The sequence below is a fragment of the Mauremys reevesii genome, linkage group 5, assembly GCF_016161935.1.
Source record: "Mauremys reevesii isolate NIE-2019 linkage group 5, ASM1616193v1, whole genome shotgun sequence".
NCBI classification, from domain to species: Eukaryota; Metazoa; Chordata; order Testudines; family Geoemydidae; genus Mauremys; species Mauremys reevesii.
In genome coordinates, this window is record NC_052627.1 from 124,008,934 (window position 1) to 124,022,128 (window position 13,195).

Genomic DNA, 13,195 nt, shown 5'->3' on the forward strand with positions numbered 1-13,195 from the left:
TATTATATTTTAGTGGAAATGTCTCTTTTGTCCCTTATTATTCAAATTTCAAAAATTGTACATATTATACTCTTGTAAACGTATCTCCCTGTCAAATATGCCGACTCATCATGCCAACACACTTCCCATTAACACAATTATTCATGTCCGCTGCCAGTACCAGTCAGATATGATGCCATCGGTATAAATACAGGTGAAAAACAGTCAATTAGATCTTTTGTCAGGACTGTATCTTCATATGCTGAATAAGAGATGTAAAAGTAGAGCACGTAGGAATGAAAAAAATAGACCTATGAACCTTCTGCCCCCAAATGTTGTCAGGCTTACCTAGAGGCTGCTGGTGCTCTGAGACCACTGTCTATCATGCTTACCAATATGCCTCATTGTTTCCTTGTACTCCCCTATCGATTGTATCTTGTCTTATACTTGAATGGTTAGCTCATTGGGGCAAGGACCATCTTTTTGTTCAGTATTTTACACCACCTACTCCTGAGGGTATAACGAGTGCATCTAGGTGCTACAATAAGACAAATGAATAATAATATGGCTAGCACGGCTATGAAGTGAGTAAGGAAAACAGTTACTAAACTTTTTGGATGTAAAGCACTGGGTGAAAATATTGCTTGAAGGGCTAAACTTGCCCAGAAGCGCCTATCGCACAGACACTATTTAAGGTAAATAATGAAAGATCAGAAGGCTCTGGGTCATATTCTCTAGTATACTGTGCAATATTTGTGCTGTTCAGGCAGCACAAAGGGAATGGAAACTGACTGCATGTCCCCTGATTTTCATTCCCCTGGCACGTGAGGAGTCCCCAGTGGGCGTATAGCAGAGATAGCTGTCTCCTACGCCAGTGGTTCTCAACCAGGGGTACATGTACTCCTGGGGGTACTCAGAGGGCTTCCAGGGGGTACATCAACTCATCTAGATATTTGCCTAGTTTTACAACAGGCTACATAAAAAGCACTAGCGAACTTAGCACAAACTAAAATTTCATACAGACAATGACTTGTTTCTACTGCTCTATATACAATACACTGAAATGTAAGTACAATATTTATATTCCAATTGATTTATTTTATAATTATATGGTAAAAATGAGAACGTAAGCAATTTGTCAGTAACAGTGTGCTGTGACACTTTTGTATTTTTATGTCTGATTTTGTAAGCAAGTAGTTTTTAAGTGAGGTGAAACTTGGGGGTACGCAAGACAAATCAGATTCCTGAAAGGGGTACACTAGTCTGGAAAGGTTGAGCGCCCATCCCAGAGCCCACCACCCCAGGAGGAGCCCTCACCCCCTTCCACACCCCAACCCCTTGCCCAGTGAAAATGAGCAAGTGAGCAAGGGTGGGAGGGGGGATGAAGTGAGTGGGGCCTTGGAAAAGGGGTGAGGCTGGGGTGGAACCTCAGGGCAGAAGCGAGGCAAGGTTCGGTTTTCTGCAATCAGAAAGCTTGCAACCCTAATTAACCACTCAGCATTTCACAATTTCTTGTTAAACAATAGAACGTCTTACTTATACGGTTGGGGTTTGATTCTGCACCCACTGAAGTCAATGGCAAAGGTCCCAATGACTTTATGGTGCAGAGTCAGGCCCCTCATGTATGAAAAAATTGCTCCTCTAGTTTTCCTCTCTCTATTAGAGACACAATTCCACTATAGGTACACATGGGAGATATAATATACTACTAAATCACATCAGAGGCTACAATCCACATTCTATATTTCCCTGAAATGCCTTTTAGCTAGGGTTACATATGACTATCTATTATATACCCAACCCAACTGAACAAAGATTAAATATTTTATTTGGCACAGTGCAATGAGAATGCAATTCAGAAGTCGTCGCTCCATTCAGCTTCCTGACCTGCACCAAGCTCATTCCCTCTCCTCGGCTGTGAAAGATGGACAATTGTCCACTCCATTCTAATGGGAGACTTGCTAAGTATAAAACAGCTGCCTCCACTAGGTTTTCTTAACTACTGTAGATTCAGTGGCATCTATCAGCATCAGGCAATGGGGTTATGTTCTATGTTTGTGAATAGATACTCAGGCACAGCACATAGGCATTACGTATGGTCCTTTCAAAGTCAAAAAGGGAGTTTTCCCCATACCATTATCAATTTTGTCATAATAATCTAACTGGTGTGAATCCTACCCCGGTCTCAGTCTGCTGGTCCCGAGCACGATTCTGCTAAACTTCAGTTTTGTCTCTTTTCTAGCATGTGTGTGAATCTTTCCTTTGTGACAAGCACCTAAGAGCTCAACTCCTTCAAATACTGAATGTTTGATGGGCCAGTTGAGTTGCCTTAATGACTATTGTCACTTATTCTGGTGTATGTCCAAAGCTGAGGACATTTCAATGTAAAACGAGTGGGGGTTTGGGGTTTTTTTTGGGGGGGGGTGTATTCTTATTTTTATTATAATATTTTCTGTTTAATGATTTGATGAATCATATACATTTGTCCTTCGCTGATTTTCTTAAAGTGAGCTATAAAGTACAGCAGGCAAATAACATTTTTATTACTAAAAGTTTAACAAAGAAAGTCTGTTTCTGGGAGCCTGTCCTGAGCTCTGCATATAAAAATAAAGAAAAAGATACCAGCTAGGAAATAGCAATTGAAATTGGTGGCTAACAAAGGTTCAGTTGCCTCACTTAAAAGTCTTACTGCAGTAATTGAATATTTGTACTGAAATCTGAGGAGTTTTCAAATGAAAACAACAATACCAGATTATGCCAGCTGGAGGTATGTTAGACAACTGAAAAAACTGAAACAAGAGGTTTTTAAAATAAAGGAAAAGGCAAAATCCGAGCTTGGTCAGTGAACTATTTTTGACATCATTTGATATAGGGAAATCAACATAGATCATTTTGAATGTGGTTCTAATTACTCTTTGGAAGGTGTAAGTTTCCTTTTCTTGACTCAGTCATGAACAAATGTAACTTGCTGGTAGTCCAGCCTCTTTCGCACCTTAAAGGGTCATAACAGTTGCTAGAGCTTCCGTAGCGTAGGTCCGCTTTGTCCATATTGCCTGGCTCTACTGCCCGTCTGTTTTCAATTATCTTCTACTCTGAAACTCTTCAGGCTACATTTTCAAAAAGTTGCTCCTCATCTTTCATTCACAAAATCTGCATCTGGGAAGATGTTGAGAAAGCAAACAATCGGGTATTGTTACTGTGGCTCAGATCTTTCTCTTGCTGACATCTGTGGAGCCTCATGAAGTCAGTGGAGTCACATGGGCTTAGCAGAGTAGATTTTGGCTCTTTGTGTGCCATTAACTCCTTTTCCCTGCACAGCTTAAGTTCACGTTTGCCAAACTCTAGGGGCCTGCTTCATCAAACCATTATTTCCACGTTTGTTGGAGAGCAAGGGTTTGCAGGATTGGGCCACAGACCTTCATTTTAAAATTGTTTCTTTTCCTCCCTCTTTTATGATTATTTCTTATGTGCCAGCTGTGTATTCAGCACAGAACAGGGCTAACACTCAGATGGTCCTTGCCCCAGGGAGCTTACAGTCTAACAAGATAGATGCAGAGAAGATAGGGAGGCTTTTCATTGACTTCAATGAGTTGTGGCTCAGCCCTAGGGTACACTTGGAAGCCCAGATAAGGGACTCCATTCTGTATGTCCTCTCCCTGTCCGTCTTTGCTCCATGCTTGCTAGATGGTCGGTCTGCTCAAGTCTCACTTCCTTGTTAGGAGGTATATAATATGCTTCTTTCTTGTTCTCTTGTGAAACTCAGTGTTCCCAACATAGTGGTGCCATTTCATATCCCTCCGAAACACCTGCTATCAAATGCATCAAATCTTTTCTTGTCAGCTTGCGTAATGCCCCAGGTCTTTGCAGCATCGAGCAAAACTGATACCACACAGCTGTTGCAGAGTCTTATTTTTTGTTTTGCGGACATGTTGCTACCCCATACTTTTGCCCTTGAATTTGTTTACATTGATCTTCACCTTGTATCAATCGCACTTAAAATGATACCAAATAAAATCCCCAAAAATTGGTCCAAAGCCCCAGTAATGGAAATAATACATCCTACAAAATGTTAGCACTCCTAGGGGCCTGGTATTAGAGAGAGAGGGAGCAGAAAACCAAACAAGCATTTTTCTTGATAAGCCAGAAAAGCGTTATTGTGCCAAAAACATACTTGCCGATTCCTAATGAAGATTTCAATTTTAGTTGCTTTCAGAATAATCATGTACATTTAGAAATATTCATTGAGAAGCTGATAGCTTTTTTATCTTGTTCAGATTCGACTCATAGTCATCAAACTAGTTTCCTGTGGCCAATCAGAAAAGCCAAAAAGCAGTCAGAGGACAATATTTTTTTTACATCCATCATGAAGGATCAATTTTGTTTAGAAGAGCAAGTTCAGTATTTTAGAAAAAAATGTTATGAGATCATGTGTCAAAATTTAAAAGGAAAAAAAGTCAGAAGCTAAAAGCATAAGACATGTATATACCTGCATTCCTTTGTCAGGATTGTTGTATTCATTTATTCGTGTCCGTCGCAGTGTTTGTGTTTTTCATGGCAAATATAAACAATTTAAAAGAAAACTGACTGGCTGAGAATGATGCTTGCAATATTTAAATTAATCTTTCCTTGATTGATTATTGTTATTATTTATTATATTATTGTATGTTTGCTTCTGTGTGTTGTGGAGTAGTGAGAACTTTTTTAATAAATGTAACATTTAACATACAATGTAAAGAAAAAAAGTTACTGGAATTAGTGTCTAATTTACAGTAAAACTTAAGTTTAAGAAAAGAGTATGATGTACAACTTATATACACGTGGGTGTGCGTGTACTCGATAAAAGTGGTCTAGTAAGCAATACAAACTTTACACATTAGCAATATGAGCATTTTATGGCATTGTATATATTAATAATTTTATTTAAAATAAGGATAATCTATCCTGGACTCTTTTTAGTTGATTGTCAACTCTAAAGCTCTGATCCTCCAACGACTTATTTACGTACCTAACTTTCAGTACGTGAGTGGTCTTAACAAGTTCAATAGGAGTACTCACATATTCATGTTGAACATGGGTATCATATGTTAGCTCTGTTAGGGATGATCAGGATTTTCAGTTTGCAGTCTCACTATTTTGGCAATCAACCTGGGTTTTGATAAACATTTCTGGTGCAGTAGAATAAGTTCTGTCTTCACAGATACCTAAGGGGAATATACCAGTGCTCAGTATCAGATTGGTTCTATTAATTTTGTCCATTGATCTTTTAACTTTTTTTTAATCAAAAGTTGTCCTTATGATAATTTTGAAATTTCAGAGATATTTTTATAATCATGATAAATAAAGATAGCACTTCCCAGAAAAAGCATGTCTATTATTTCTGCAACAGATAAGTCTTTAAAAATTGCCCAGTGAATGCTGTCTCTGCAATGCCTGTTACAGATGCTCCATTTATTATCATCTCATTAATATACATTTTAAAGTCAATGTTCTGTCCCTAAAAACACATTTAAAAAGTTATAGATCCCGCTGGGAGCCGTTAAGAGCAAACTGGATCTTGAACTGGATTCTGATGCAATCAAATATTTAGTCATGCAAATAATTCATATTAACAAGAATAGAAACCCAGTCTTTTAAAGTTCATTCTTCGATGTGCGCTTGAGGCAGGAGAAAAGAAGTCGAATCATAACTTTTGAAGTGAAATCGTGGCCCCACTGAAATCAATGGTAGTTTTGTCATTGACTTCAGCAGGGTCAGGATTTTACTCTTGGGTTCTGTTCCCGGTTTGTGATGTCAAGGATTACTCTTGTGAATACAGATGGTTGAGTTTTCCATCAGAAAAAGCCATTTCAACTAAACCAAAATTTTTCTCAACATTTTTTATGAAATTTCATTTTGGAACAAAAAATGGAAAAAACAGTTTCCAAAAATAGGAATTGAAAGCTTGAGTATTTCATTCTGAAATTACTTTTATTTCAAAATCTACTTTATCTTATAACAAAATGGTCAAAAATTAAATAGACCATTCTGAGTGACCCAAAATGAGCTGTTTCTTCTCGCAACCATGAACATTTTGGATTTTCACTCCTATGTAGGGTGAAACATTATTTTCAAAATCTCAAATGTCCACAGAATGGAATAGCATTAAAGCAAAAACAAAACAAACACATAATCCAAGAGTAATTTAAAAATATGTTATGTTAATGATAGAAATTTAGATTTTTATGGGTACAATTCTTTCCCATCATTTATTTTCCTTTCCTCTTCTTCCCCTCTCTCCCCACTTCTATCTGGTAATGAAAAGTGCAAAAGTATGCAGTTTTAAAATGGAGATCGTTCTTCTAAACAGTTGTTAGAATGGCTGTTTTAGTCTATCATACTTTATAGTAATCCTGACAGTGCAAAACTTTGAGAACAGAATCAAACCCCAGAATTGCAACTGCTTTAACACTAATATATGAAAGATACAGTGGACCAGATCTTGATTTCAATGAACTACTCACCTGAGTAAGGACTGCAAGATCTAGCCCAGATCCTGTATTCACACACACACAAAAACTGTGCTTAATATTTTTAAAAAGCAATATTCATTTTTCAGCTGTATTATGTGATATAAATATTCTTTAGCAGCATGAAATCCTGTGTCGATTAGATAGTTGAAGTCTGCTTAAATAGGATTTATTCTGACCCCTACAGTAGCACAGTAATGAGACAGACCATTTTAAAAGCTTTAAAATGTGGTCTGGATATTGTACGGAATGTGCAATTTTTATTGCAACAATGACCTCAGATGTAGGTGCTTATTAACCGTCTTTTCTGCCAAAACCGTGTCAAGTGAACCAAAAAAGAGCCCAGCTGACAGTGAACATACATTTGTCTGAGATCATTATTTCTGGGCAGGGAGGCAACAAAGTCTTGTCAGCGGAGTTGCCTGGGCTATATAGCACAAGCCTCAAGTGCAGTAAAACATAAATTATTTAACTAGCACCATTAGTAAAGCGCAATGCGATCTTGCTTTGCTTTAAGTGAAACCTCATTTTCAAATGCATTTAAATGTGGCCAGAAGTTCTGATTGCTGTTGAAAACCATTGCAACTGGCTTCGAATCAGAAAAGTCAGATGGGGCAGCACCAGAAACTTTGTGCAATACAGATGAAGGGAATAGATTATCCTGGCGTATAGAATGCCCTAGAACGCCCAAGCAAGATTTAGGGTCTCATTGTAACACATGGTGACAGGCAGTCCCTGCCCTCAAGAGCCCTCATTTAAACAAAGAGGGAGGGGAGACCGAGAGATGAAGTGTCTTGCCCCAGATCACTGACAGGATTGTGAATAGAACCCAGATCTCCTGGCTTGATGCTCATGCTCTGCCCACTGGACCATGCTACCGTGTTTGGTGAAGAGACCTGAAAAACTAAAGATCTGTGTATGTAGAAGTGACTTTAAGAACCATTTTATCAATAAGCAGGAGGGGCTGGGCAGGAAGAATTGTGGCTCAAGGAGCCCAATTCTGTGTCATGTTGATCACCCACCAAAGTTCAGGACTTTGCAGAAGGGATTCAGCACTGCTCAGGATCAAAACGTTGTGTCCATTGCAAATCCTTTGGCATGAGATAACATGAAGTCTATGGATGTGTCTGCCCAGTAAACAGATGGTGTGACTGCAGCATGTTTAGGCCTAGCCACACTAGCTTTGATCTGTCTAGATCAACCCCACTTCAAGTAACAGCAGCAGTCTAGTGAGGTGGCATGGGCGAGGTGCTCAGATATGCACCCCGGCTCCTGGGCAGGGTTCTATCCAGGAGGCTAGCCTACGCGGCTTTCCCTGCTGCTGTGCTATGCTGCTACTGTTACTCGAGCTAGTTTGGATGTAGCTAGATCAAAGCGACCTTGGGAATGCACACATGTGCTGCACTCACGCCTCCCGATTGCGCTGTAGACGTACTCTGTGAAACATTTTTTGGCAAGAAATAAAACGCCGTTTGCACGAGGGATATGACAGACATCTCCACAGGCAGCCCACAACAAGGGCAGTGTCTAGGGCCGGCAATGCAATTAGCGATGCTCCCTTGGGGTTGGGTTTGACCAGTAAAGCCTGTCTCTCCATGTGAGCTCATGGCAACTATCTTCAGTGGAGGCCCTGCAGCCAACAGCGCCAGGTTCAACAGCTGCCAGCAGGGAATTTTGTGGGAGGGGTTCCTGGCTCTGAACTCATCCCCCCACGTTAGTTTCAAACAGACCAGATTTGTTTCTCTTTAGGTTTTGCCGAAAGACCTATTTCCTAGGCCTTTCTGGGAGGAGTAGGTTGAAGGAAATGGGGGTAGTCAGCAGTGGCTAATATGCCTATGAGGGGTTAGAGCAGTGGTGGGCATGTGGCCCATCGGGGTAATCCGATTGTGGGCTGCGAGACATTTTGCGGATGTTGACTCTGCAGGCTCGGCCCCCCTGCAGCTCCCTCTGGCTGCGGTTCACCATTCCTGACCAATGGGAGCTGCGGGAAGCAACAGCCAGCACGTCCTTGAGGCCCGCCGCTTCTTGCATCTCCCATTGGCTGAGAACAGCGAACCGCAGCCACTGGGAGCTGCGGGCAGTCGTGCCTGCGGATGGTCAACGTCAACAAAATGTCTCGCGGCCCGCCAGTGGATTACCAGCAGGGTGCCCACCACTGGATTAGAGGGTTATTTGTGATATCGGTGCAGTCCCATGTGAAATGGCTTTGGGCAGTAATGTCGTTTGTATTAAGGATAGTTATCCACAGGTGCTATCTTAGTGCTTGCATTAGGACTCTTAATAAGTCTAAAGAAAGTAAAATCCGTAAATATGCCACTGCTATAAAGATTCTGATCTTAACTTCATTTCTTCCTGTCTCAATAGGATCAGAGCCAGGATTCAGATAGGCTTTAGCAGCAAAAGGAAAAGAATCCTCCTCCCCCACCCCCGACCCACGTTTTGCAATCTGCTATAACTAATATAGCACTAGGAGTGATATCCCTTTCGTGGAATTTGTCCATGGGATCCCAGAGAAAGTGCTGCCCTGAAACATCCATTCATGGGGGCGGGGTGGGGGGAAATGTTGTAAAGAAATGATGAAGCAATCAGTCTCCATTTTTAATTGTGGAAGGAGGAATAATGGCAATTTAAGAACAGGAAAAAATACTGATTGCTTTAGAGGCATGCATCACTGTAGCATCTCACAAGCATTCATGAATTTACCTTCACAAAACCTTGATATCATTAACTCCATTTTACAAGTGGTGAAACTGAGGCAGAGTGAGGTTAAGTGAGTTGTGCAACATCACATATGGTTACGCTGTAAATCAAACTATGCAGGCATGACGGATCATAAGGGGGGGAGTGTTTTATTCTCCTTTATGTTCCTTCACTGCTCCCACCACTGTCCTCTCCTCACTGTGAGAAGATAGGCAAGAAGATAGGCAGGAGTAGCAGAGCTCCACCCCAAACACACCAGCCAGCAGAGTTAAGCCAGCACAGTGGTGGAGGTGGGGGGTAGAGGGTAAAGGATGGCAATTGATTACTGGAAGGGACCAGATCTAAAGGAAAGGAATTCAATGCAATCACAGTTCTTAAAAGCAATGGGCAGGGAGGGGCTGGAGGGAAGATGGAGCAAATACATTCTTGGAGTTTGACTCTACAAAGCTTACTCAGACCGATTAGCAACAGTTAATGTCCCATTTCAAGGCCCTGGCTTTAAAAGCAGAAGGGGAATCATTGACTCAAAGACCAAATAACGTTCAAAAGTCAGTTTTACTACATGCCCCAGTCAAATATACCAGAGGTGTGTGTTAGCATAGTGTATGCTCAGCATCCGGACAACACCACTTTCTTTTATCCAAATGGTCAGGGGGAAGTCCAAAAGTTTTGGATAACCATGCATTTTGGGTAAAAAGGATGTGATTAACTAACTAACATAGCCCTACATTGGGGGACACTGTGGATTCAGATAACAAGGATTTTTGGGATAAAAGGAATCTGGATAACTGGAATTATAGTGTATACAAATTAATGAAGAGTACAGGGAAGTTAAATCAGGTGCTACTAGTTAACCTCTCAGTACAAGAATAGGGAACTTTCTATGAAACCAAAAAGTGAAAAAATCTTTAAAAAAAAGATAGAAGGAAAGACTATTTTAAAAAACCAAAACATGTAATTAACCGATAGAACTTGTTGCTGCAAGAAATTTCTCATGCTAGGAGTTTAGAAAAAATCATAAAAGGCTTGAACATTGATTTGGATAATGAAACAATAGATAAAATATCAATAAAGGTTATAGATTCTCACGCTTCAGGCCACAAACCAACCATTACCTGACCCAAGAAAGAAGACATTTTGTCATGTGGGCAAGTTATTTCAAAATTGCCTGTTATGGGCTTTCTGGCCACATTCTCTGAAGCATTTGGTATAGGCCACCATGGAAGCCAGCATGCCAGACTAGATGGGCCCTTGCATGATCCACCAGGAGCACATTGCTAAAGTATGTTCCTGCTTTTACAGTGTGTTAATGCAAAGGGAGCAGCTGAGAGGAAAATAAAAAAGGTAATTAATCAAGCCTAATATTTAGTTGGTCCTGCTTTGAGCAGGGGGTTGGACTAGATGACCTCCTGAGGTCCCTTCCAATCCTGATATTCTATGATTCTATGAATAATAGAAATGAAGTGTGCTTATAAACCTAGATATGTGGTGACCTTCTGTAGACTTCATTGAGACAGATCTGAAATGTTGCAACAATAAGAAAACTACGGCCTGAAGGTAGAAGGCACTCTTCTTAGCTACTGGAGAAGGATACATGTATTGGGTTAGCAAGCAAAGCATAGCAGTAATAAAGGGCCAGATCCTCAGATGGTGTAAACTGGAGAATGGCGCTAAGCTGATTTACATCAGTTGGGGTTCTGGGCCAATATATGCTACAGATAAAAAAAATGAAACATTGCAAAGACTGGGTGCAGGGCAAGAACATAACAGGGAATGGTGCATCCTTCTCCCCTGCTCCTTTTTGTCCATATACTGTCTTATTAGGTTGTGAGCTCTTTGGGGCCAGGACCCATCTTACCAAATATCCTACAATACCACTTTGGGGCACTGTATAACCAACAAATACTACTAAATTAACACCGAGTGGCTTAAAAAGGACCTGCTCCTGAAGTGAAAAGTATTGTTGAAGGTTGGTGTTCTCAATGGTGACGCAGCTCTTTCTCATGAATATTCAACGGCAGGGTTCAAATTCAGTTGCCCGAACTGGTGGCCAAGGAAAAAAGCACTTTCATTAAGTCTGAGATCCCATCATGACTGGACTCAACACTGATCTGATTTGAATAAATGTGACTCACTAATATTCTACAAAATACAGTGTCCCACTTATTGGGTGAGTACCCTTAACTCTGCTCTGTTACTCAGTCTCTCCACTCATCCCTTCTTATGGCACTTTAGCAGGTGAAAGCTGAATAAACTGGCTGAAAAAAAAAGATTCTTCAACCTCCCCCACATTCTAGAACTACCTAATTTAACATTTTAAACTGAAAACCACTATTTCCACTCTCATCCCTCTCTCCCTCCCCCCACCCATAAAAGTGACTATGGTAATAGCAGGCACCACTGATTTAATGAATAACATGTTTTTGGAAATACTATTTTGAGCCTTTGATGTGTCATGTCATGCTAGTCAGCAGTCATTGTTACAGTACTTTTCCCTCTGTTCTTTGCTTTGTATGAAAATCATGTATGTAGTTTACTGAAGAAAATGCTGCACTGTCACTGTTTGTAGCACAGTGCGTTAATAAATGCATTAGAATAACTTGCTTTGCCTTTCCTTCTTTGAAACCAAAGACAGTTGAGCCCAGATTCTCAAAGGATTTAGATGCCTCACTTCCACTGATTTTAATTGGAGTTAGGCCTAGGTCCTCAAAGATACTTAGGTGCCTAAGTACCAATTTTTTGATGACCAGCTAAAAGAGTGAACTTCTTGGATGCACCAACTCAGTGGACAAGGTTTTAAAAAATGACTAGCAATTTGGGGTGCCTCCATTTTGGGGGGGATCTGAAACTTGAGACGCCTGATTTTTCAGAAGGTGCTGCGTACTTGCCCTCTGAATAGCTGGATCCCTTAAAGTGTAACGTGTTGGTCATCCCAAATCACAGGTCACTCTTCCACATCTCAGCCTTGGGGTCTACCAAACTGCATGCACCACTCAAGACACACAATTACAAAGACACATTTGAACAGAGACCTAAATTAAGGTATCTTGAGATAAGTACTCAAAATCACTAGTTACCTTTGAAAAGCATGACCTTTATTCGGGAGCTCAAAATTGGCACTGATAGATGCAGTTACCAGCTTTATAAAAGAAAACAGAGATGAGAATGGCAACAATACCGTCATCATCGTCAGTGATGGACTATCAACAAAAGAAAATGTCTGTTTCTGTGCTTTAAATTAGGCCTTTGTAGTCTCCACAGCTACATGCAGTTTTTGGTGAATCTCCCTTATGCCCTTCTTTCACCTCTGATCACATTTTCTTTTTTAAATATTTTTATGCCCAATTTCGTGAACAGAGACCATGCAGTCATTTAATTACTTGATCTCTTTGTGAAAATGCTTAGTTGTGAAAGCTGTGTGCACAAGAACTGGGCATGCGAAGATCCTCCCACATGTTTAGAAGCTGGTTGAGACGCTTTTGGAAGCATACTTCAAGGTGCTCAGTTCTTTATAACAACCGTAGCTGGAGGATGGTCTTATGATAATGTAAAACTAGAAATATTTGCCCACCTGACACTGAGATCATGATGCTAAATTCATGCGCTGATGAGCAGGACTACAGAAACAAATGATCATTCACTGAGTCTGATAATCAAAGATATACATTGAATATAATATTGCTTCCAAATTAATGGGGAAAATAGACACCAAGGAAAATTACTAAAACAGAGTCATATCAAGCTTTCTTTAAGCAAGTCATTGTAAGAAGTATATTACATGTTAATAACAATCATTCAATTGCAAAGAGGCTCTTATCATGTTTATGAAAGCTCCTGTAAACACCACATTCCTTTATATCACTGCATCTCAGAAATGTCATTATGCTAATGTTAAGATTCGTGTACAATTCATTTCACATTTAATTAAATGTATGTTTATTAAATCTTGGAGGTTATTATTTTAACTATAATATTGGCATTCTTCATAAACCTGTCACTAAACAATGTGA

At 40.1% G+C, this 13,195-nt stretch overlaps 1 long non-coding RNA gene across 5 annotated transcripts in view; it reads right to left on the bottom strand.

Annotated features, from left to right (window-relative positions):
• The window catches only part of LOC120406946, a 33,677-nt gene extending 22,241 nt beyond the window's left edge, over positions 1-11,436 (bottom strand). For 2 of the 5 annotated variants that reach the window (XR_005599681.1, XR_005599679.1), the window contains exons 1-2: positions 11,125-11,430; positions 5,035-5,180 (exon numbers count right to left, since the gene is read on the bottom strand). This is a non-coding gene — a long non-coding RNA (uncharacterized LOC120406946). Of the gene's footprint in view, positions 1-371; positions 518-5,034; positions 5,181-11,124 lie in introns of all 5 variants that reach the window. The other 3 variants (XR_005599680.1, XR_005599682.1, XR_005599683.1) reach the window with 3 other exon arrangements.
• Between the last annotated feature and the right edge of the window lie 1,759 nt (positions 11,437-13,195).